This window comes from Mercenaria mercenaria, chromosome 2, assembly GCF_021730395.1.
Source record: "Mercenaria mercenaria strain notata chromosome 2, MADL_Memer_1, whole genome shotgun sequence".
NCBI lineage: Eukaryota > Metazoa > Mollusca > Bivalvia > Venerida > Veneridae > Mercenaria > Mercenaria mercenaria.
The window spans coordinates 22955553-22982500 of NC_069362.1; the positions used below are offsets into that span (position 1 = coordinate 22955553).

Below are 26948 nucleotides of genomic sequence, written 5' to 3' on the forward strand. Positions count from 1 at the left end.
GTCTCATGGTCAAACACATTTTGTTCAAGTTTGGTGAGGATTGGATGAAAAAATGTTTGAATTAGAGTGCGGACAAGAGTAAAAAGGCCGATTTTTTGTAATTCAAGGGCCATAACTCCAAGACGCCTGGACCGATTTGGCTAGTTATCGAACTTGGCCGAGGTCTCATGGTCAAACACATTTTGTTCAAGTTTGGTGAAAATCGGATGAGAAATGTTCGACTTAGAGTGCGGAAAAGCTTTGTGACAGACACACAAACAGACACACAGACTGGAGTAAATCAATATGTCTCCCACACCACTGTGTGGTGGGAGACATAATAATCTAAAATAAATGCTTGATGGTCATGCTTGGTTTGCCGGAATACATATTTAAACATTATATTATATATATAAACATTATATATATAAACCATTATAAAATATGAAAGCATTACTTAGAAACAAACACTATTTTAAAATCAGCAGTTAAAAGTGTTAGTCCAAACCACAAAAATCCAAAGAGATTCAGTCATCCAAACCGGTGCACATTTGTTATCCAAACCGTTACATTCATGTTTTCACGACACTCTACGTTTCGTGCCCTTTTGAAGTTCAGGTGCTATGTACACATCACAGTTTATGCATACTTATACAAGAGATTATCACATAGTATATTTACATCCATTTAGTCCAAATAGTTTGATTTTATAGATAATAAAAATGAAATTTTGAAACATCTGACGCGAAATTGAACAATTTCCATGAGTTTATAAGATATATTTATGCTACATACGTTTCCGATCGTCATGTCAGTCCGGTGGTTACTTCTTTTGACGTTACAAGTGTTACTGAACAGAGTTTGGTAATGACACGTAGCAAGACGTATTAAGGAACTTCCACCATTTTGAATTTAGAGTGACCTTCATTTGAGGTGTGAAAATGTAGTGAACAAAAGCTTTCAAATGCAGCTGTTCCAGAGTACAAAATCAGCTCATTTTGCATGACCTGAACTAAAAGTAGCTGTATAAAAAGTAAAATTAAAATTTGGAAATAAACGAAGAAGATATTTTACCTGTATTTTTCCAAATTTTTGGTTAGATTTATAAATCCTTTCAAAATACTTTATTAAAAAATCATGAATGGCAAAAGTTAGTTCAAAGTTTCAATTAGTGCATAGGAGAGTTGTCTTACTGAATAGAACTAAACTTAGTACAAAATCTGTTTTCAAATCTGACCACCTCATGTATTCAAACGAAAATAAATCTGTACATATTGCTATTTTCAGCATACATAAAAGTAGTGCAATGTGCGGACAATGATTTTTTCTATGTATGGTGTACCAAACTGCCTAAAATTGTAAGAGAAGTCTCGGACTTAATGTGAACAAGATTTGGCAACGATCCAAAATTCTTTTCAAGGATTGTGCAAGTATAAGAAAGGTTTAATTTATTATTGTTGAACTTATGTACTTACGCGCTGCTTATCTCACGGAAAATTTGGTGGAAATGGAATTTTCGGCACTTTCTGCGGTAACTACCGAAATTACTTAACGTAACTTTCTCACACATACGTGATAAAAACAATCGAAATATTTGCTTTATCACGATATATGCAAATATTTTTAGAGAATCTTGAAACATTTGGCCACAGTATTTCCGCATACTGGTCGGGGACAAGTTCGATGTGTATAGTGATTCCTTACTAGATGTTTCATGCGTCGTAAACTAACCAATTGTGATCTTTCGACTTTTTATACAATATGAGAATTTATGCAGCATGTAATAAATCGCAGAAAAAAATGTACAGCCAAATATGTTAGGAGGTAGTACAATTTGTATACAACTGTAGATAACTACGAAACATTTTACAAAATGCGATCAGTTAAACTTCTCACGCGAAAACCTGATGATTAAAATCAGCAGTATCTCAAAACAAAGAGCTATAAAATAAATTTTATACTTCTTTGCTCAAAGTATTTTTTCTGTATCTTCGTTCTTCGTTAAACAATGATATTTTTCACACTTTCATAGATTTAAACTGATAATAAATGTGTATTGAAATTCCGGCATAGAAATGGACACTGACTTTACATTAGTGATTACCGCGGTGTTGACAGCGGAAGCAGCGGTCCAGTACTAAGACTGTCTACGAAACCAAGGACGAGTTCTTTATCTGAAAATTACGAACATTGAGATCAGTGTTCAGTATACACCTGAAAATAATAGACTTGCTATTTGCCGAGTGCACACTTGTTTTCTATTGTCGTTAATATAAAGTAGACAAGTAGATATTCGTACAGATGCATAATCTCATAAACACTTCTTTAATGTATGTTCTCTGAAATTAACAAAAAACTGGCTCAGTTGAGACACCATACTTTAAGGTAAATTCAGTTTATTCACCACGTGGTTCAAAATGCACGGGAGTCTCGTGATAGTACATGCCTTTAATTTCACATGGTTGAAGTGTAAACAAAGTAGAAAGTTGATTGTTTTCTACAGGACGTAAAACTGAAACAAGTAAGCACTTTTACTTTTTCAGCAATGTTCCTCAGGTGAACTTTGACATTATTTACGAAGAGAAATCAGTTCTGTGTCATCTTGAAATGCGTTGTTCGGCTGAAACGTATAGTTCCCGGAAAAGTTCTAAAATGGTTTATTTTGGGGATTTTGGTTTTTTATTTATAAATTTAACACAATGTGCAATATTTCCAGTTTTTGAAAATGATCGAAATTCAACTTTATTTTAGAAAAAGTTCCGACCTTTCATTAATATTTTGCCAGCGGATGCTTACAAATTTTAAGTGAAACGGCTTTCTTGTCTAAGAAAGGTGTGTAAAGCGAAAAACTATCATTATACATTGAGTTTAATCTGTTAAGGAGATCGGACAGTGAAAAACTATACTAAATGGATATCTCTAACCATGAATAAGGAGACATACATGTTTCATTAAGGAAATCTGAGGTAAAAGAACAATCATATATTTTATTTATTGAAATAAACATGGCGGCGAAATATTTAAGGAAAATTGTGCACGTGTTTTGCGAATTAGAATGTTTAACGACATTTTCTTGAAAAAGTAAAGCTCGTGTGCACTATTTTGGCATTTCTTTGATTTCAAAATAAATATTTTATAGCAATTTAGGTTGCATACGATACCAAAATTTTGCACCAAAAATGTTCATTCATTTTCTTCCAAAGCACTGTGGAGATAGGGTTCAGCGTAGCTTTCATGCTCGCAAGTTTACCTACAGATATATCTTTTCAACTTTTATCATATACATTTTATGTCCTTGCATTTCGAAAGCTGTTTCGAGGATTCTGATTTTTTTCACATAGATTTCTAATTTCAGTTTGCGGAAGTACCTTAAATGTATGAACTTATATGACATAACGGTTTTTTTTTTTTGGTTTTTTTTTTTGGTTTTTTTTCTTGATTTGAGCGGCCATATTGGACAAATCCAAACACACGGCTACCGTTGTAGTCACCATACAGTGTGTACTGACACTCCTACTTTCTCAGAAAACCCCTTTCTCTCTAGGCCCTTCTGAAACAGAAGTAAGAGTTCAGAAAGTGCTATTTAAGAGCTATTTTAAAGGACTCTGACGACTGATTACAGTCTAACTAGAATACAGAAACGTTTTACAACATTCCTGTACAAAATAGAACTGTATACAGGCAATAAATAAACTGGTTGAAAATTTGAGGAAATGATCTTGAAAATGAAAAAAATGAACTAAGACTATAACGAAATTTAAGGAACCTATATAAAATGGGCAAAAGATAAAAACGGTGAAAAAAAAACTTTTACAAGTTTATCATTGATATGGATAACCACATTTACCGTTCCTACAGTCATTTAGATTTCAGTAAATATTATATAAAGCAAGTGGTTCTTTCGTGTTAGATAATACACCTCCTTATATCAAACTGCAGAACAGACACGTTTTCCTAAATAATCTACACTTTAGATAACTAGGCAATAAGTGCCTATTCAATCTTAATGTAGATTTCGTGGTGTTGTTTTAGTGGTCGTTCTTATCATATCATTGCCATTGAGTGCAAGCAATGGTTTCTTATCGATGTATATGATAGATCGTGAATTGGGTGGTCAAAGTAAAATAGATACCGACTGACGAATCATCTATCTGGCTTAGATCACGAAAAACAAAGACATACATTATATGAAAAAGCAAAAAACCCGTGCATGTTCAGGTATCCTGTATAATTGCTAGGTTGGATATAGGCATAGATTGATTACCTACTATGTAATTTTGGTTACTAGCCCGCAGAGAACAATAGAACAGCTGTGTATTAACTATAGTTTAACAGCTGTGGAAACGAACTGCCTCTAGTTTACGAATATGACATATTTTTGTGCCCCCCCCTCCCCCCCCTCCCCCATGAGTGGTGGGGGCATATAGATTTGCTCTTGTCCGTGCGTCCGTCCGTCCGTGCGTCCGTGCGTCCGTCCGAAGTTTGTGACACGCCTAGCTCAAAAAGTATTTGATATAAATTAATGAAACTTTGCATGAGTCTTAATCATGATATGAACTTGCGCACCTTCTATTTTTCGTCTGGCTCCGCCCCCTAATTTTAGAGTTATGAACCCTGAAATAGTCAAAAATGCACATTTTCACCTTGTGACATGCCTAGCTCAAAAAGTATTTGATATAGATTCATGAAACCTTGCATGAGTCTTAATCATGATATGAACTTGCGCACCTCCTATTTTTCATCTGGGTCCGCCCCCTATTTCTAGAGTTATGGCCCCTGAAATAATCAAAAATGCACATTTTCACCTTGTGACACGCCTAGTTCAAAAAGTATTTGATATAAATCGATGAAACCTTGCATGAGTCTTAATCATGATATGAACTTGCGCACCTCCTATTTTTCATCTGGGTCCGCCCCCTATTTCCAGAGTTATGGCCCCTGAAATAGTCAAAAAATGCACATTTTCACCTAATTATGTGCCTCACTCAAAATGTATTTAATGTAAATTCATGAAACCTTGCTTGAGTCTTTATCATAATGTTACCTTGCACACTTGGCATTCTTCTTGAGACTTTTAGCGTTTATTACAGAGTTATGGCCCTTGAAATAGCCATCTAGTGGATTTTTTTGTTTGTGATGCTCATAGCTCAAAAAGTATATGGTATAGAATAATGAATCCATTTCATATTTTTTTTTAGGCTATACCCCATTTAGACTGCAAACATTTGAATGATTTCCCCTTATTTGTGACAAATGTACCAGTGGGGGCACACCCTGTGTCCTACAGACACATTCTAGTTTAACTAGAGTTAGTTAAGTCAGCAAGTGAGCGTGGTTCCTCTAGTTTCAAAATGGTTAGAAAAAAATGTTGACGGAAATGTGAAATTACAGCGTTTTCAGTGCTTTATTTGAACTTGCTGTTAAAAGATAGCTGAAAAACACGGACCTGTGGCCCGGTCGCTTGTCAAAAGTATTAAAAAAAGAAAGTGCTATTGAAGTTCCTATGGGCGCAACCATATTTGTATAACTACTTCTTCATACTTAATCAAAGTATGTATCATATAAATTCAATGCGTTTAATATCGGCAATATTTAATAGAGAGCGCAGTAATACTGTGACAGCTTTTGTGTGCTAAAATAAACTTGTGTGCTATAAATAACCATTACGGAGACTGACGATTCGAGAACGGAGAATAACTTTTGATTACTCTTCTTTGTGACCGAATTGCTGTGCTATTATACCTAAAAGACCCAACACGACCTAGTGACCTACTTTTTTCGTCCACAGAAACTTCATGAAAATCATTCTTGTAATTCAGGTAATATACAGCTATACTACAAGATTTCAGGTGGAAAATATAGGCCCTTTCTGAATAAATGTGTTTTCACAACTTTATCTGCAAATTTATTCAGTCAATCTGATAACTGCCTTACACTGTAGAAATAAAATGTGATTGAACTTTAACTGAATACACTGATTTATGTACAGATTACTACATAACTTTAAAATGTTAAGACATTAAACACATTGTTTTGGCCTAATATACATGTATGTCACTGTCAACTTGAAACTAAATTCTGCTGTTGGTGAAGCGTTGAAACGTTTCTCTATACATGTACCTTGACAGGACAAGTTCAGCCTTTCAGAAAGCTGTATTTCAGAAATGACGTTAAGTCTTAAATCTACAATAAATTTGTCTTTCATAAAAACAGTTAGAAATATTTGTAAATTAAAGAATGTAAATTAGCTATTTTTCAAGTCATTTGACACAAAACCCACGGATATAACGTTTATAAATATTTTTTTCCATAGCAAATTAATTTCTTCACCGCCCCATCAGTTTTCTGAAAGCTCTGATTTACTTCACTTAACTACAGTAGTTGATAAACAAGCCACAGTAGGTTTAATTTGCTGGGTAAATTTTAGTCAGTGCGTACTTGAGTTGTGGATTTTAGAAATATACAGGTATTTTTTATCATCAATAAATAAAAGAATATGTTTCGTAAGACTAGGTATTTGTGAAACATTAGTATATTTTCGACCGTGAATGGTTAGCTGAAGGTTGGGATATCATAATATATGTTTTCAACCGCACTTAAAAGTTTTGCAAAGCTGGTGGAAAGGAAATTGTTATTTTTTATAAGATACACAATGCTTCTTAATTGCACAATTGTTCTTTTTAGTGTGAAGGCATGCCAATATGCTTAGGATTCTCCATTACATTTCTGAAGTCACGATTTCAATACATGTATACTTGTGCGCTCCTTTAATGTTCGAGTATAGGACTTTTGCAATTGTAACTTTATTTAGATCTTTAAGTTAATTTACATTGAAATGTTGACTGCTCTCAATTTAGATTTTTCAAATGCGTATTGAATATATATGCACCCGTACACATAGAACAGAAACTCTCAGCCTCTCTGACTTTGAATCATAACGACTTGGCAAATACCAAGAAAAGTTACTGTCTCGAGTTTCTTTGAATGTGATTTTACACATGATCAGAACATATTTATAGGTTATTAGATTTGCATCGAGAAATATGCATGAGTTCTGCACCAGAAACTTTGCGCGACTTTAGGAGCCCAATATTGTTCCGCGAAAGAACGAGTGCCTATTTCTTAATGCAAATTTCATAATCATTTTATTAAATAGGCATCTACATCTAAAATTATTATATAAAAATATTATTAAGCCTAGGTGAAATTGAAAATATCTTCGTTATAGAATTTTAAACGCGACGACATGCATGAAACTAACGTCACAAATGACGTCACACCCGATATGAAATATGAACGTCAATATGGGAAAATATTGACGTTTCAGGTTCCACTAAAATCTAACAAAGTTATTAAATAAGTACGTAAAAATAACTTAAATAATATTAAATACAAGCAACGAAGTCATAAGTCTCTATTACACGTCCATGAGTATACACACATTAAAATCTCAACTTATTTCCCGAAACAAGTACCTTCAAAATGCAATGATCCTTCGTGTACGTGTACGCGTACTGTTTTAAATCTCTATACAAATGAATACAATCTGCTTTAATTTGTCAGAATTGTTCAATCTACTTTCTTACAGCGCACCTAAATCTCAATTTAAACACTATCCACTTCCAGGCCATGCATTTAGTGAATTTGTCTCGACTGAACGCAAAATTTGTATTACTCATCCAACGGCTAGTTTTATAGAGGCACCACAAAATAACTGTATCCTTTTGTGTTTCCATGATGGTAATTAAACATGATTTGCATGAAAAATATTTTGAATTGGATAAATTTTGTGCATCTTACGCATATTGGAGTACATACACAAATCATACACCTACGAGCATCACAGCTTGTCTGTTTAATAATTTAATATAGTAAAAATATTTTTTCATTGGAGAACATATACTTGATCTATTTTCGTTGTAAAAAGCAAGATACATTTCACTCTTATATTTCCTTAATTCATTTAAGATATAATTTATAGTGCGCCCTCATGTATTTATGTGCGGTGCATACACCGTGTCTTTCCTTATATGGTAATTACTATACTGGACTTCGAAATCATGTCTCAGGAGCTTGGCGACCTTAAAGCTTACTTCGACAGGAAGTTTACTGAAATAAAATAGGATTTTTCCACGACGCAGCCTGTTGTGAAATCTGCGACTTTGAAATCTAAAGGCTTACAAGATCAACTTGACTTTAACTGAGAGTTACTTTCTCTCGTTCAGAAACTCGAGTGTCTTACAAATCCTTTAGAGAACTGTGATATTTCTGACATTTGTGTTCAAATCAGCAAGAAGCTTAATAGACGTATTAAACTGATAAAATTGGCTGATAAATCCTCGGCCGGCTGGCTCGTGGTCAAAGAATACGAACAAGACGACTTGACAAGCGACGACGAAGACAGCAGAAAAATCAAAAAAGCGGAGAAGTCAGCTCTCGCAATTTTGAAAGAACGAGATGAAAAGAGAAAGTCGCTCAACAAGGATAACTATACTTCATATTATTATCCTTATTACATTCCTGGGGTATCTTGAAACGTCAATAAATACGCTATGGCAACCCAAGCTCAACGGTACAACAATTTTCGTCTCTACACGTTCAACAACCAGTGGCGTCAGAGATTCTTCGGTCCAAGGCCAACCGATCAATGCTTTGCTTGCGGCAAGTTCGGACACTACCGTTCCAACTGTCCACACAACGTTTTCAACCAGAAGGTCGGCGGAGTTCCAGCCTTTACCAGTACATTCCGAGGAGAAACTGACCAAAAGAAGCAGTGAAACTGTAACTTCCCAGAATCCTGTCATCACGGACTTGAAAGTTGAGTATAATTTGAATTTTGTCCCATTTAATCATATTTACAATGAACAAAAATCCTATTTTGAATTCAAAGAAAATCAGTTTTCTCCAAACATTTCCGTAAAGGGCAGATTGAAACAAAATCTTGATTTTTGAGAGTCCATTGGCGCAAATGATTATGTAAAAAGTGTAATAAAAAACGGTTACACTATTCCTTTTATCCACACTCCTGATTCAATATGTCTTAAAAACAAATCCGCTTTGGTAAACATGCCTTTCGTGTTAAATGCAGTTTCGGAATTAGTAAATTCAGGCAGAGTATTAGAAGTGCCTTTTCAACCACTAGTAGTAAACCCCCTTACAGTATCTGTTAGTCGCTCAGGCAAGAAAAGGCTAATCTTAGATTTATGGCACGTCAATAAGTACATTTGGAAAGAAAAGATGCGGTCTGAGGATGTTAAGTTAGGTTTAGACTACGTTGAAAAAGGCGGTTACATGTTCAAATTTGACTTGACCTCGGGATATCACCATATAGACATTTCCCCAGAACACCAAACATTTTAGGGTTTTCCCTTAAACAGGGTAATGAAATAAAATACTACGTTTTTACGGTGCTCCCGTTTGGTTTAAGTTCCTCTGGTTTCATTTTTACCAAAGTTTTGAGAGAACTTGTAAAATATTGGCGTAACCGAGGAATCAAAATCATCGTTTACTTAGACGATGGTTGGTCAGTTAATTCTTCATTTTATCAGACTTTAGCGGATTCTGATTTTGTGAGGACTTCTTTGGATAAATCCGGTTTCATGGCCAATAATGAAAAGTCTGTTTGGGTTCCTGAACAATTTTTAATATGGCTAGGTCATTTCTTTGATCTTGAAACAGGGGTTTTAAAAATTACCAAAGAACGAGTTGATAATCTAAAACGGGCGATTTCTGTTGCAAAATCCCAAAAATGTGTCCCAGTACGCCACCTAGCGAAAATAACAGGTATGATAGCCTCAATGCATTTTGTCCTAGGGCAGACCAGGTTCTTGTATGCAAGGATAATGAGCAGTAGTCACTGGGATTCTTCTTGTAGTATTTTAGAAGGAAGTCAAGAATGAACTGAATTATGTTTCTGGGCAGACAATATTGATTTTCTGAACGAAAAACAATTGTTTCCTGGCTCTTCGGCACAAGAGGCATTTTCTGTATTTTCAGACGCAAGTGATGTTCATGTGCAGCATATTCTCCTAGTTTTGCTGGCTGCATTTCGCACAAAACATGGTCAGATGTTGAAAAATTAAAAAGTTCTACCTGGCGAGAATTAAAATGCATAGAATGGGGTATCCGGGCTTTGTCACACTTTTTAACGAACAAGAGTGTTCAGTGGTTTACAGACAATAAAAACTGCGAAGATATCGTTCAAGCCGGAAGTTCCAAACAAGATTTACATTCTTAGCCTTAACCATTTTCAATTTTTGCTCTCAGAACAGAATAAATTTGTTTGTGTTATGGATCCCCCGGACAGAGAATGATCTCGCGGACTTTTATTCTCGTCTTATTGACGAAGATGATTGGTGCGTTTCAGATGATTTCTTTGATTTCATAAATTCGTTATGGGGACCGTTTACAATAGACAGATTCGCAAATAGTAACAACAGAAAAATTGTTAGGTTTAATTCTAAGTTTTGGAACCCAGGAAGTGACGCGATTGACGCCTTATCTCAAAACTGGGCGGGGGAAAACAACTGGCTAGTTCCCCCCGTATGCTTAGCATGCAAATGTTTCTTACATTTAATTCATCGTAATGCAGTCGGCACGTTGATAGTGCCGAAATGGCCTTCAGCCGCTTTCTGGCCTTTGATTTTTGCAGACGAGGCGTACACGTGGAGGGGTTATGTGTTAGATGCGTTAGAATTTAAAAATTCAGAAATAATCGTCCCGGGAAACAATAAAAATTGTCTTTTCGGATCCGGCCGTTTCAATGGATCCTTTTTAGCTGTCAGATTAGACGCACTTGTTTAAACGCATAAATATACCGTTTGGGTTATTTTTGTTCTATTTTTAACAGAGTATTTTCTATAAATACAGATAACGCATGAGTTTTTCACATAGCGGGTTATTTATAGCCTATAGGTGGTTTTCCACAGCACGCTTTTTTGTTTGACTTCAGTAAGTTGTTATCAGAGCCATAGTGTGCACAATGAATCATGCATACAGTGTTAGATTATTAAAATTACTTACCTGAATCCAAGGACCTGCTTAAAAAAAAAAAGATGAGATATAGAAAAGATGAGAAATAGAAAAGAAAAGATGAGATATAGAAAAGATGATGATTATAGAAATATAGAAAAAATGAAGATATAGAAAAGATGAGATATAAAAAGATATATAGAAAAGAGGAGATATAGAAAAGATGAGATGTAGAAAAGATGTGAGATGTAGAAAAGATGAGATTATAGAGATATATAAAAAGATGATTATAGAGATATAGAAAATAGTACAGGTATAGGTATTATGCCATGTGATATATACATTTAAAAAAAACGAAAGCAGGTCATTGGAGTCAGTTTTATCATTATTTTCCAAAAACTCCTATTTTTATCAGTTATTTTACTTTTTTCAGATGTTTTCAAATTTGGTATTTGGAAAGATCTCCAACATTTAACCGAAGAAAATCCGAATCTTAAACACCTGGCAGATATTTTACCTGATACAGTGTTACAAAGCAAATCTGATAATACCAGAAAACAATATGCATGTTATTTTAAAAAATGGATTTCATGGTGCAGTCAAATGAACATTACTAAAGTATTTCCAGCATTAGAATTTCATATTGCTTTGTATTTGGTCTCATTAATTCAGAAAGAGAGCTCCATTTCAGTCATAGAATATGGTTTCTACGCGTTGAAGTGGGCACACGACTTTACTGAAACAAAAAAAATCCGTGCGAATCCAAAACAGTCATTTCAGTTTTAAATGCTGCTAAAAAGCTGTGTGGAGCACCTACAGAAAAGAAAAAGCCTCTAACCTCTGACGTCATTTTGAAAATGTTTACCTTATATCCACCCGACGCCGTTGTTTTATACAGATTAAGAACATTAACTTTTATTGTCATAGGTTTCGCCGGATTTCTCCGCATATCAGAATTAAGCAACCTGAAATGCTCAGACGTTACATTCAAAGACGATTATTTCGAATTATTAATTCGATCTAGCAAAATGGATCAAACAAAGAAAGGACAGCATGTAATAATCTCAAAAACAGGAAATATTACTTGTCCGTACAATACTTTAAGTCTTTATTTTCAAAAGGGAAATATTAATACCGTTGATGATGTTCACCTTTTCCGCCATTTATCTTTACATAAAAGCAAAAACTGTTATTTATTCAAAGAGAAAGGATGTCTATCATATACAATGTTCAGGGAGTTACTAAGGGAGATTCTGTCAGATTTAGGTTTGAATCCAGATGAATATGGAACACACAGCTTAAGACGAGGTGGCGCTACTGTTAGCGCAATGAACAATATTTCGGATAGACTTTTCAAAAAACACGGAAGATGGCAAAGTGAGAAAGCAAAAGACGGTTATGTTGTCGAAAATATTTCGGAAAAATTATCTGTTACATAAAATTTAGGCGTGTAGATTCATAAAACATTTCCTGATGAATGTTATGTAATGTTATATGATGACCGTGTACATGACCTCAGGGAAATACATTATTATGATTGCGTTTGCCGTAATTGTGTTTATTAGTTTAAAACTTACTCTGATTAATTTTTGAATTAAATCTCTTGTGCATTTTTGTTCCCGTTCTTTATTTTTTCGACGGCTTAACGGCATGCCCCTAACCTTATACTTTTTGTTGTGTTGTTTGTTTTAAGGTTATGAACTTAGGTTAAGGTGTATGTTTGGAGATAATAAATTATTTATGCTCGTTTGAAAGAATCGAATTAGAGCATAAATGTATTTATTTGCGGTGCATACACCGTGTCTTTCGTTATATGGTAATTACTATTGATAACACAGATTAGTAGTTTTGGCGCTTATTATGCACGAGGTAATGTGTAAAAGTAATATAGTCATTCGAGGCTTTACGTTCAAGCCGTCCACTAGTGAAATTTCCGAAAATATTAGCATATTTCGATTACTCTTAAACCTTTATAAGTTTTTCTATCTGGCAATTTTATTGGTGAACTGAATTTCATAATTGTGTTGGTATTTCTAAATCTTTTACCTATGTGTTAAATATCGTTTTGTTTATTTCAGATTCCTCGCACAGTATTTTGCACGGACATTACAAACATAATAGACTCTTTGAAGAATGAAGTTCATTGTAATGATTACTTTATTTTCAGCGGCATGTGATTCTGTTTAAAATTTAAAGTGTTCATGTTTTTGTTAACTCGAAAACTTACTTAATAAGATATGAGATTTAGAATCAAAATTGGGGTAACTGTCAGGTAGGCGATTGAAACAGCCGCTGATCTAGAGCCTCGGAGTTTCCTACCTCCCCCTCCCACGTAGGAGTTAGGGTTAGGTAGCCCGCTCGCAGCACATCTGACTTTGGCTTTTCCAAAACTGTCTTAAATGTACTAAAAAAGTAAAAAAAGTATAAATATCTTTTGCCAGTATTTACTGGCAAAAAATTGCATTTCGGCGATTTCGTATTTCTGGGGTGTAAAACATAAAAGTGCTGATTATGTGACTATTGACAGTTTTTATAGATTTGAGTAGATTAAAATGGTTTGTAAAAGGGAAACTTAATAAATGGGACGGCTTAACGGCATGCCCCTAAAGTTATACTTTTTGTTGTGTTGTTTGTTTTAAGGTTATGAACTTAGGTTAAGGTGTATGTTTGGAGATAATAAATTGTTTATGCTCGTTTGAGAGAATCGAATTAGAGCATAAGTGAAATTATTACGCCCGACGTATAACCGCCCGAGTGTATAAATAATGTCAAAACACCCTTGCTATAAATTATTTCGATTCTAATATGCTCTTAATCTAAAATAATACATAAAATATAGTAGTGCTCTTTCTTGGTCGCAACAGAAACATTGACGTCACCGCACGTTCACGTCACGTCATTTTAGCGTGAGTGCTTTAACAGAGAAAATGTAAATTGTTACTTTTTGTACAGCCTATAATTTTTGGTTGATAATTTAACAAAGTACTCTGTTTAATACATTTCTTAGACTCACGGTCAAAAAAAAGTCAGTCAGTTAATTTTATTGAATCCTTAACCGCGATGCACGTTGGTACGATGATGAAACAACGATGGTACGATGGTGAAAACGGTAATGGTATGAGTAGATAAAAAGCTGGGTGTAACAGTCAAATAAACGGTGTTCCGTTTGGACAATCGTGACTTTCTATTTAATACTATACCGTGATACACGATGGTACGATGACGAAATGGAATATCGCGTTTTCATCATCGTACCATCACGTTTTTATTATCGTACCATCGAGTTTTCACTATCTGCCATCACGTTATCACCATCGTACCATCGCGTTTTTACCATCGTGCCATCGCGTTATCACCATCGTACCATCACATTTTCACCATCGTGCTATCGCGTTTTCACCATCGTGCCATCGCGTTATCGCCATCGTACTATCGCGGTTTCACCATCGTACCGTCGTGTTCCACCATAGTACCATCGCTTTCCGGTTAGAAATGCGTAGTTCCGTGCACTTGAATTTTTGTCAACAATAAATGAGTGTGTGTCAATGTATTTTGCGAGAAGAAATTTACTACCATTATTATGTCATCCCCAGAGGGATTATTGTTTTTGCCCTGTCCGTCCGTCCGTACGTCACACTTCATTTCCGAGCAATAACTGGAGAACTATTTGACCTAGAACCTTCAAATTTCAAAGAATTGTAGGGCTGCTGGAGTACACGACCCTTATTGTTTTTGGGGTCACTCCGTCAAAGGTCAAGGTCACAGGGGCCTGAACATTGAAAACCATTTCCGATCAATAACTAGAGAATCACTTGACCCAGAATGTTGAAACTTCACAAGATGATTGTTCATGAAGAGTAAATGATCCCTATCGATTTTGGGGTCACTCCGTCAAAGGTCAAGGTCACAGGGGCCTGAACATTGAAAACCACTTCCGATCAATAACTAGAGAACCGCTTGACCCAGAATGTTGAAACTTCACAAGATGATTGTTCATGAAGAGTAAACGATCCCTATCGATTTTGGGGTCACTCCGTCAAAGGTCAAGGTCACAGGGGCCTGAACATTGAAAACCACTTCCGATCAATAACTAGAGAACCACTTGACCCAGAATGTTGAAACGTCAAAGGATGATTGTACATGTAAATGAGATGACTCTTATCGATTTTGGGGTCACTCCATTAAAGGTCAAGGTCACAGGGGCCTGAACATTGAAAACAATTTCCGATCAATAACTAGAGAACCACTTGACCCAGAATGTTGAAACTTCATAGGGTGATTGATCATGAAGAGTAAATGACCCCTATTGATTTTGGGATCACTCCGTCAAAGGTCAATGTCACAGGGGCCTGAACATTGAAAACCACTTCCGATCAATAACTAGAGAACCACTTGACCCAGAATGTTGAAACTTCATAAGATAATTGATCATGAAGAGTTAATGACCCCTATCGATTTTGGGGTCACTCCATCAAAGGTCAAGGTCACAGGGGCCTGAACATTGAAAACCATTTCCGATCAATAGCTAGAGAACCACTTGACCCAGAATGTTGAAACTTCATAGGATGATTGTACATGTCAATTAGATGACCCGTATCGATTTTGGGGTCACTCCATTAAAGGGCAAGGCCACAGGGGCCTGAACATTGAAAACCATTTCCGATCAGTAACTTGAGTACTACTTGACCTAGAATGTTGAAACTTCATAGGATGATTGTACATGCACAGTAGGTGACTCTTATTGTTTTTGGAGTCACTCCATTAAAGGTCAAGGTCACAGGGGCCTGAACATTGAAAACCATTTCCGGTCAGTAACTTGAGAACCACTTGATCCAGAATGTTGAAACTTCATAGGATAATTGGTCATGCAGAGTAGATGACCCCTAACGATTTTGGGGTCACTCCGTCAAAGGTCAAGGTCACAGAGGCCTGAACATGGAAAACCATTTCCAATCAATAACTTGAGAACCTCTCGACCCAGAATGTTGAAACTTCATAGGATGATTGTTCATGCAGAGTAAATGATCCCTATTGTATTTGGGGTCACTCCGTTAAAGGTCAAGGTCACAGGGGCCTGAACAATGATAACCAGTTCCGATCAATAACTTGAGAACCTCTCGACCCAGAATGTTGAAACTTCATAGGATGACTGTTCATGCAGAGTAAATGACCCCTATTGTATTTGGGGTCACTCCGTTAAAGGTCAAGGTCACAGGGGCCTGAACATTGATAACCATTTCCGATCAATAACTTGAGAACCACTTGACCCAGAATGCTGAAACTTCATAGGATGATTGAACATGCAGAGTAGAAGACCCTATTGATTTTGGGGTCAGTCTATTAAAGGTCAAGGTCGCAGGGGCCTGGTCATGTAAAATCATTTTTTGGAAATAACTTGAGAACCACTTGACCTAGAATGTTGAAACTTAAAAGGATGATTGGACATACAGAGTAGATGACCCCTATTTATTTTGAGGTCACTTGATCAAAGGTCAAGGTCACAGGAGCCTGAACAGTGGCTTGAGAACCACTAGGCCAAGATTGTTGAAATTTAGCGGGATGACTGGACATGCCAAGTAGATGATCCCTATTGCAGCCAACCATCAGTGTCTCTTTGACTTTCGCTCCTGACCCCTATTGACTTCTTGCCTTGGGGGAGACATGCGCTTTTTTACAAAAGCAATTTCTAGTTTACCGTTTAGATTCTGCTGTTTTGCGAAATGATTTACAAAACGTTAAGTGTTCAGCTCATTCAAACTGAGTAAAATCTTCAAGGCCTCGTCTTTTGTATTTCATATTATTATGCATGAAAGTAAATAATATGCTGTGTGTAATAGTCACATGATATCATTCGAACTCAGCTTATTCTTGTTAAGATGTTAAAGGTACATAGTGCAATGTAAAAAAAAGATTGTATAAAGGCTGTATTACTGACACATATATTGTACCGCTTCGCATGTCCACCGGAAGGCTATGACACGATGATGAAAACGCGATGACACGATGGTAAAAACGCGATGGTACGATGGTGAAAACGCGATGGTATGATGATACGATGGTGATGATGCGATGGTACGATGATGAAAACGCAATAATACGATGATACGATTGTGAAAACGCGATAGTACGATGGTGAAAACGCGATATTACATTGACATTTCACCATCGTACCATCGCATCATCGTATCATCGGGATTTCATCATCGTGCCATCGCGTTTTCACCATGGTACCATCGTTGTTTCATCATCGTGGCATCGTGCATCGCGGTTTAGGATTCAATAAAAAGTCGCGATTGTCCAAACGAAACACCGATATTATTCGAACTTAAACTATAAAGCCTTGTTAAACCGTATTTTTCACACAAACGAATTCGTCACACGTGCGAAAATTTCGTACGAATTCCTCACACACTGCGTGAGAAATATGTACGAATGTGTCACAAGTAGGCATTGTGAAATTTTCGAGCCCCATTTTTAGCCACTTCTTAGTACTGACGAAATTTTCACAAATATGTCATACATGTGTGAGGAATTCGTACGAATTTTTCACACATGTGACGAGTTTGGGTGTGAAAGTTACGGTTCAACAGAAGGTCTGTGTGCAGAATTGCAGAATAACTCCAACAAAATAGCAGAACGACAAATTTCAAGGGCATATTTGGGGAGAGAGGGGCCAAGGTCAAAAATGAATATCTTAGCAAGAAAATATGTTTCGCGGGACGGGGAGATTTATTTTTTGCGGGTGGGGGTGGATCAAATTAATCTTTTGGAGGATGGGAGTGGGGTAAAGGTCAAACGTGAACATCTTGGCATGTTGTTCTGCTATTCTACTTTTCTGCTGGAGTTATGCTGCAAAGCACTGAAGTTGGCAGATACACATTTTTGTACTGAAACGCTGACAAGATTGTCAAGAGAACAAGTTATATTACCATAAAACAGTGCAGAACAAGTGAATGAAGTATTGCCATGCAATACAAAGTCCCCTACTGGAAGGCACCTAATTTTTTCTACTGCAGTATAACATAATGAACTGATATCTGTCAATGATGTATAAACAATATTGTACTACATATACAATATGTTATAACATTATAACAACACACTTGGATTAAAATGTGCATATATAAAAACTCACAGTTGTTTTCATATTGAATTTTTTTGGCTGATTATAAAAATGTTATCATGTAAGTTATTTATAGTAACAACAAAGGGAAATTAATCTTTAAAAAAAAAAATAATAATAATAATAATATAAGTCCACAAGAAACTCTTTACCAGGTAGAGATAGGTCAAAATACACCTAAAAATTGGATGTAACATGCATGCTGTACCACAGAAAAGTGGTCTCGATTTTTCTCTACCGCCAGTAATAAAAAAGTTACAATAAAATCTATTTATAGTAAAAACAAAGGGACGTAATTCTAAAAACAAGGGTGCCTCATGGTGGTGAACATTTGGTCCAAGTTACATCAAAATCCCTCCATGCATGAAGAAGAAATGTTCCGTACAAAGTCATTCTTGAATTTGACCTTTGACCTCTAAATATGACCTTGACCTTAGACCTAGGGACCTGGTTCTTGCGCATGACATGTTGTCTCATCCAGGGGAATATTTGTGCCAACTGATATCTAATCCTGCTTTGCATGACAAAGTTATAGACCGGACAGGAAAAAAATCCTCTTGACCTTTGATCTCAAAGTGTGACCTTGACCTTTAAGCTAGGGTACTGGGTGTTGCGCATGACACGTCGTCTCATCATGGGAAACATTTGTGCCAAGTAATATTAAAATCCCTTCATGGATGGCAGAGTTATGGACGGGACAGGAAAAAAACTCTGTTGACCTTTGACCCCCAATTGTGACCTTGACCTTTGAGCTAGGGGTCCAGGATTTGCGCATGACACGTTGTCTCATCATGGGGAACACTTGTGCTAAGTGATATTAAAATCCCTTAATGAATGTCAGAGTTATGGACCGGACACGAAACAGACCCTGTTCATGCTATGTTAACATTTGACTGCTAAGTGTGACCTTGACCTTTGAGCTAGGGGTCTGAAAGTTGTGCATGACACATCGTCTTATTATGAGGTACATTTGTGCCAAGTAATATTAAAATCCCTTCATAGATGGGAGAGTTATGGACCGGACAGGAAAAAAGCCTTGTTGACCTTTGACCTCCAATTGTGACCTTGACCTTTAAGCTAGGGGTCCAGGTTTTGCGCATGACACGTCGTCTCCTCATGGGGAACATTTGTGCCAAGTAATATTAAAATCTCTTCATGGATGGGAGAGTTATGGACCGGACAGGAAAAAAGCCCTGTTGACCTTTGACCTCCAATTGTGACCTTGACCTTTGAGCTAGGGGTCCGGGATTTGCGCATGACACATCATCTCATCATGGGGAACATTTGTGCCAAGTAATACTAAAATCCCTTCAAGGATGGGAGAGTTGTGGACCGGACAGGAAAAAAGCCCTGTTGACCTTTGACCTCCTATTGTGACCTTGACCTTTGAGCTAGGGGTCCGGGTTTTGCGCATGACACGTCGTCTCATCATGGGGAACATTTGTGCCAAGTAATATTAAAATCCCTTCATGGATGACAGAGTTATGGACCGGACACGAAATTGCGGACGGACGGAATGACGGAATGACGGAATGACGGAATGACAGAATGACGGAATGACGGAAAGACGGAATGACGGAAAGACGGAATGACGGAATGACGGAAAAGAGCATTCCTATAGTCCCCAAACCTGGTTTTCAACCAGTAGGGGACTAATAAAGCTACTCACAAATTGACTAGCAACCATTTTTATACTTTCAGAAGGAAGAAAAACAAATAAAAACAAAACAAGAAAAAAAAAATCATGAAAAATAGAGTGCTGTGCCGGGATTTGAACGCCAGACCAGCGGTTAAATCAATACAATTTACATTTAAGAAAATGTTCAAAAGTGCACTGTGATCTTGACCTTCAATGAGTATGTACAGTTTTTAAATACGACACATCTTGATGTTATGGTGAATATTTATGCATAAAAAACCCACCATGAATGACAAAGTCATAGGCCGATCACTATAATTACATAGAGAAAGTCAACAAAGTCCAATAGTGCAGTCAGACCTTTACTGCTGACTACGGACCAGAGGCCTGTTTCACAAAACTTCATACGAAAAGCTGTTTCGCAAAAGTTCGTAACGGAAATATCCGGCTCTCGGGTAACTGTTTAAGCGGTAACTCGGCAAGAGCCTCGTTACCGCCAAAAACTGTTACCCTCGAGTCGGATATTCCCATCTGTACCTAACATCAGTGAAAGAATCTTATAATAGTATTCAGCATTCTATCGGCAACGATTCGACAACTCTTCAGCATGTTCTGCAATATCGCATGATCGGGAAACATTCGAGAACCAGTGCTGGAGCTGTTGGCATTCTCCCGCGTCGCATTCGACTACTTTGGATAAGTTCCGGCGTTTATACCAAAACCGTTCGTATGCCACTCCTCGAATATGTGCTTAACGAGCCCGATGGCAAGGCTCCGCCGATTTTATTGATTAATGATACCGAAAGGTTCCTGAAACTAGCAAAATTTATCGGCAACCCTTCCGCAAAGCATCGGGCTGTAAGTGGACGGTAGGTCTTATTCTTAACATTTTTGCCAAGTCATTCTATGATCCTACTATGCATGGCAAAGTAATGCCCCAGATACCAACATCACCATCACTTTTCTTTTATAGTGAAAATCAACAAAGTCCAAAGTGCACTGCACTCTTTACCTTTATGCTATGGACCTGGGTCCGCTCGCTACACATTGCCATGATGTGGTCAACACTTGTGCCAAGCTATTTGCAAACCAATCCGTGAATCATGAAGTTATTGACCGGACACGAAATACAATGGACAGAAATATCATTGCCGAAGGATTATCAAGATATTGAGTGCTAAAGAATATAACATTTTACCCCCTGTGACCTTGACCTTTGATCCAATGACCCAAAAGTCTGCACGCGTCATCTATTCAGTATGTTCTGTCATCCTGTGAAAAATGAGGCTCCTTTAAGCATAGCAAAGACATTCCCCACCCCCACCCCCCACCCCACCCCCGATCTGTCTAATGTCTAAGTGGCATAAACTGCTGTTTAAAATGTGTGAAATTTTCGTACGAACAATATTTTTAGATACGTTTTTTGGCCTGTGAAGTATACGTTTCTGCTTTGAGGGGGTATAGGTACAGCACTGATTTTTCACAAATGTTTGACATATTCGTATGTGACGAACTCGTATGTGTGAAATGTTCGGTCTAACAAAGCTTATTCTTGTAAGGATGTAGAAGGAACATATTGCAGTGTGAAAATGAGATTGAATTAAATCTGTATTTCATCGAAACATCTTCCTGTTAGAAATACTGTACTACTGCGCATGACCAACGGAAGGCGATGTACGATGGTGAAAATGCGATGTTACGGTGGTGTTAACACGATTGTACGGTTGTGAAAACGCGATGGTACGATGGTGAAAATGCGAAGACACGGTGGTAATAACGCGATGGTAAGATGGTGAAAACGCAATGGCATGATGGTGAAAACGCGATGGTACGATAGTACAATGGTGAAAACGCGATGGTACGATGATGAAAACGCGACATTCAATCGACATTTCACCATTGTACTATCGCACAGTCGTGATTTTATCATCATGCCATCACGCCATCGTGGTTTCGTCATCGTACCATTGAGCATAAAAAGTCAAGATTTTCCAAACGGAACACCGTAATTACCAGCATTTCCTATTGACTTTGTCAACATCCTGCATGGTGAGGTAAGAAAAAAAAAGATTTTTTTTTTGAAATCCAACGTGTTTAAAGAAGCGATGTATTCGTACGAGCTGCAGACCCGTATGGTATTATAGTTTTGGCCAGTAATTGTCTAGTTTCTTCAGTCATTTGAGGTCGGTTTCAAACTCGGACGTTCTTTTCCAAGTTCACTTTCTATCTCTCAAAACCATCATATCAACTTTGCAACTATTTGACGCGAGAATAGTATAACAAGTTACAGTCAAACCTGTGTTAAAGACCACCTCTGAACAGAGACCACCTGGCTCTAAAGACCACATGTTTTGTTTCCCATTTTAACATTTACAGTGTATTTTAACCTGTGAATAAAGACCACCTCCCAATAAAGACCACATTATGGCTCTCCGAAGGGTAGTCTTTATAGACAGGTTTGACTGTACTTTTAAAATATATATACATGTATCATGGCATAAATTAATTATGTAGGAGCGCTATACGCCGAAATTAGTGATGTACACCCAACAAAATGACGCATATGAAAAGTCCGTCATAAAGAAAGGTCATTCTCATTAGCCATTTAGTCAGTAGTTATTGATTTTCTCTATTTTAGAACCATTTTAATTTAGTAGTTTTTTACTTCGTCATACATGCTTTGTAACCGTATACTAGTTTATGATCATTCACATATGAGCCATTCTATGAGAAAATCTGTATTCTAATATGACCAACAATGCTTTAAATCATTACAACGATATTATGGTGATGTATGAAATGTCACATAGCACATCAGCACACACTAAGCTGGTTTTTGCAGCCTTATGGAATTATTCCGCAAGTCGTATTACTATTTCTGGTCCTGACAAGTAAAAGGCGTGACGGCCTACCATTTGGCGCCATACTTACACGAAGAAACAATTCTTTCATATTTGATCTAAATTTTACAATAAAAACAAATTAGAATCGAAATAAGTTATAGCAAGACCGTGTCTGAACACTATTTATACACGCCGGTGGTTATACGTCGTACAAAATATTTCACCCGACGTATAACTGCCCATCGTGTATAAAACATGTTCAGACACGGTTCCGCTATAAATAATTTCTTAATTAGTGACATGATATAAGTACTTTATAAGAAATAGTTTAAACTAGAGTTGTCACAGGAGTGACGAGTTATACCCCCACAATATGGCCTTGTCACAGAACTAAGGCAATGTCAAAGCTAAACTTGCTTGACCTTTGACCTTCTGACCTCAAAATCAATAGAGGTCATCTGCTGGTCATGATCAACCTCCCTTTGAAGTTTCATGATCCTCGGCCAAAGCGTTCTCAAGTTATTGTCCGGAAAAGGTTTAAATGACCTTTGACCTTTGGAACCCAAAATATTTACGGGTCATTCGCTGGTCATGACCAACCTCCCTATCAAATTTCGTGATCCTAGTCCCAAGTGTTGTGAAGTTATTGTCCGAAAACCGTTTAAATGTTCCGGGTCACTGTAACCTTGACCTGTGACATGCTGTCTTCAAAATCATTGGGTCATCTGCATAACCTCCCTATCAGTTTTCATGATCCTAGGCCCAAGCGTTCTCAAGTTATCATCTGGAAACCGTTTAACTGTTTCCTGTTATTGTGACCTTGACCTTTAAACTACTAACCAAGAAGTCGAACATGACCTGTATTTAATCATGTTACACCTGTGTACAAAAATCTAAGATCCTAGACCCAAGCGTTCTCAAGTTATAATCTGGAAACCGTTTAACTGTTCCGAGTCACTGTGACCTTGCCCTTTGAACTGCAGACCTCAAAGTCGAACTTAACCTGTGTGTCATGATGTTACATCTTTGTACCAAAAATCATGATCCTAGGCCCAAGCGTTCTCAAGTTATCATCCGGAAACTATTTAATTGTTCCGAGTCACTGTGACCTTGACCTTTGACCTACTGACCTCAAAGTCAAACTTGACCTATCTGACATGATAGCCAAAGCGTTCTCAAGTTATCATCCGGAAACCAATTAACTGTTCAGGGTCACTGTAACCTTGACCTTTGCCCTAATGACCCCAAAGTCTAACTTGACCTGTATTTTCTTATGTTACACCTGTGTACCACAAAATCATTTAAATTGGTCAAGTTTTTCATGAGTTATCATCCGGAAACCATAAAAACCAACAGACCGACCGACCGACCGCCAAGCTATATGCCCCCACCTTTACCCCCCCCCCCCCCCCCCCCCCCTACCCACAACCCAAACTTCGTTTTGTAGGGGTAATAAATAACTCTTAAATTCATCATATGTTCAGGTTTGAAATGACCCATAAATCATCAATTTGTGAAGTGAGAAATATATGTTTAATAGTAACATGACTCGAATGATCAAAGAAACTAGGATATTACTGGCCAAAACCACATTACCATGAGAAGCGCGAATGATCTGCATTTCTTTCTGTATATCGCTTCTTTAAACATATTGAATTTCAATAGAATCAAATAATTTTCCTTACCTCACTATACAGAATGTTGACAAAATCAACGGGAAATGCCGGTAATGGAACGTAAAATATACCGTGTATTTAGCGAACACGCCGTAAATGCGACGTATACGATGGACACGGTGTATACGATTTAGACACGAAATTTAAGGCTTGCTGATCGGGTCATGTGACATATTAGTGGTCTAATATATTTTTAGTCACTCTAAACCATATACTTGCGATAATACACGAGTCTCCGTCTCATATGGAATGCTTTTGTTAAGAAAGATTGATAATTATCAATTTATTTATTCATTCCCCCATTTGAGCCACAAAAACCTTTGATGACAGCAAAACAATGTGTATATTAAAACAAGAGGGTCATAATGACCCTGGATCGTTCACCTGAGTAATATGAGCTACAACATTTATCAAATGTCAATCTGATGCTAAAATATTAAGAAATTAGGCCTGAAGGTCACATTCATGGTCACTGAAAGTCAATTTTAAGATCAGTGTGCAAAACTGTACTTGTCACCCAAATTTCAAGCCTGTATCTAAAAAACAAGAAAGTATGTCGGGGCTGGGCCTCTTTTCACCCCAGGGGCATGATTCGAACAATCTTGTCAGAAATCAACTGGGCAATTATACATATCAAACATCAAAGGCCTAGACCTTGAACTGATTGTTGGATGAAAAATTCCACAGGGTTTCGAATGGCATAAATAATATTTTCTTAAGGGATGTGCAGGTGCTCTTAGCTGTATTGTTAGACAGTATAATCCGTTGCAAGACTCCTGTGGAAATACCTTACATCATAAACCCGAATCCTCTCGGTAGTGAAACTGCGGCAGAGTTCGACTACAAACCGTCTGATATGGAGTGATCTCCCGTGAACGATTCAACAGTCAACTCGTCCCTAGTCAACTCGTCCCCAGTCAACTCGTTCCCGCTTTGGTCATTTGGTATCCATAGACGATTTCAAATTGGTCATTTCGTCCCCTAATTTTCGTCCCCTCCTTTTCAGTCTTATTTGTTGTCAAGCTTTCCTAGATTACGATTAATATGAATATGAAGTAAAATACGTGTTCTGTAAAATTATGTTCTACATAAAAACATGAAAAATTTACTTTAAAAAGTACATTTTGTTTCGCTTTATAAAAAAGTGCAGAGTGCATAAGTGTGTATTGGCTAATGCGGTCGTGCATCTTTTTCAAAGATACTTCTTGTTTAGTTTAAACTGATGATAAGGATAAATCAAATTTAGAAATACATATAACAAATTTTCTAACGCATGACTATGATTATGCATATCGACTTAGGCTTTTGCTGGGCTACTGCAAATTTCAATTTAGTGTTTTTAAATAATGCGGGGTGAGATAGCAAGACTATTTCTTCTGTGCAGGGGTAGATTCCTTTAATCATCTTTATCTTTTACGGGTAGAGACAGGTACTTAACAATAGATGTGCAGATTACATAAGATAGGCAGGTAGCAACACCTGTGCATATATAGTCCATCGTTTCGAATAATTTGTCGTTTGCTCGTAAGGTAGTTCTGCACGTTCGGATCGAAATTTTTACTACAGTGTAGAATTTGATTTAACTCTGATTTTTCAAAACTTCAGAAATTACTTATCATTTATAAAAAGATAGGTGTCAGTGTAATAAATTTACTTATAAGTTGCCATTAATTGATAAACTGATTTTCATTTCCGTAAGCCGAATCCAGGCTTTATTCTACGTTTTCCGGATAAATGACGTAACGCCATCACTTCTGGTTTAGTTCCGCTTAAGCCGGTGCTAGGGGGCGTGAGAGGCGTTGCACATTTCATTGCCTCTCATGAACAGACTCAATCAAACCGAGTCTGCTATTGTTCTTCTTGGTTGCAATCTTTGCTTCCAAAGGATCTTTTTACAGATTTTATTATCAAACGCGCAGAACTACCCTAACGGAGTAGGCCAAATCACGTGACCTATATCGCACAGTATTATGGAGTTTTGAAACCATTAATGTAAATAAATAAAGAAATAACATAAGATTAAGTCCATACACAACTTCAACATGTGCGATGCAGTTGGCCGAGCGGTAACGCACTCCGTTTCAGACATTTTCCTCCTGAGTTTGATTAATTGTATTTAATTTCTTAATATTCAATAAGGTTCAACGACGGCACCTCAAGTTTGTTAGTTTCGTTCCAACTTTTTCACTGACTGAAGTATGTTATTATCTTCGCGGCCAATCCCACATTGAAGTCATTCTACATGTGTTAATGAATGTAATGACTTTCTCGTCTTGCCCCCTTTTTACACAGTTTAATAGTTTTATATCTACAACTCTTAAAAATAAATAGATAGACGCCACTGATTGGTTTCCTCTTTACTCTGACGTTTTAGATGTAGCTGCATCTTTTTTCTTTTTTGAAAAAAACATGTTATTTTTATTTAGATCTAGCTATATCATGCATTCCTACTAAAGTCGTACAAATTCGTCCCAACGACAGACCTTGGTACAACTCAGTTATTCGTACGACATCTCGGCAACATGATCGTTTAAAACGAATTGCTATCCACTCTGGGAAACCTTCAGATTTGGCAATGTTACAAAATAAATCGTGTTAATAATATGGAAAAAAACACCTTCATGAACAATAATACTCTTGAATTTTCCATGATTTATTTAAGTTCTACGAAAACAGTAAAAATGCTAGTCAATGAAAATTCTAAAACAGGAGATAAA

General features: G+C 36.9%; 1 protein-coding gene across 1 annotated transcript in view; it reads left to right on the top strand.

Annotated features, from left to right (window-relative positions):
• The first annotated feature begins 6367 nt into the window (after nucleotides 1–6367).
• Nucleotides 6368–26948, top strand: part of LOC128551561 (uncharacterized) — a 29089-nt gene continuing 8508 nt past the window's right edge. Inside the window, exon 1 of the mRNA XM_053532467.1 lies at nucleotides 6368–6445. The gene's annotated coding sequence lies outside the window, so the exon portion shown is untranslated. The remainder of the gene's footprint in view (nucleotides 6446–26948) is intronic.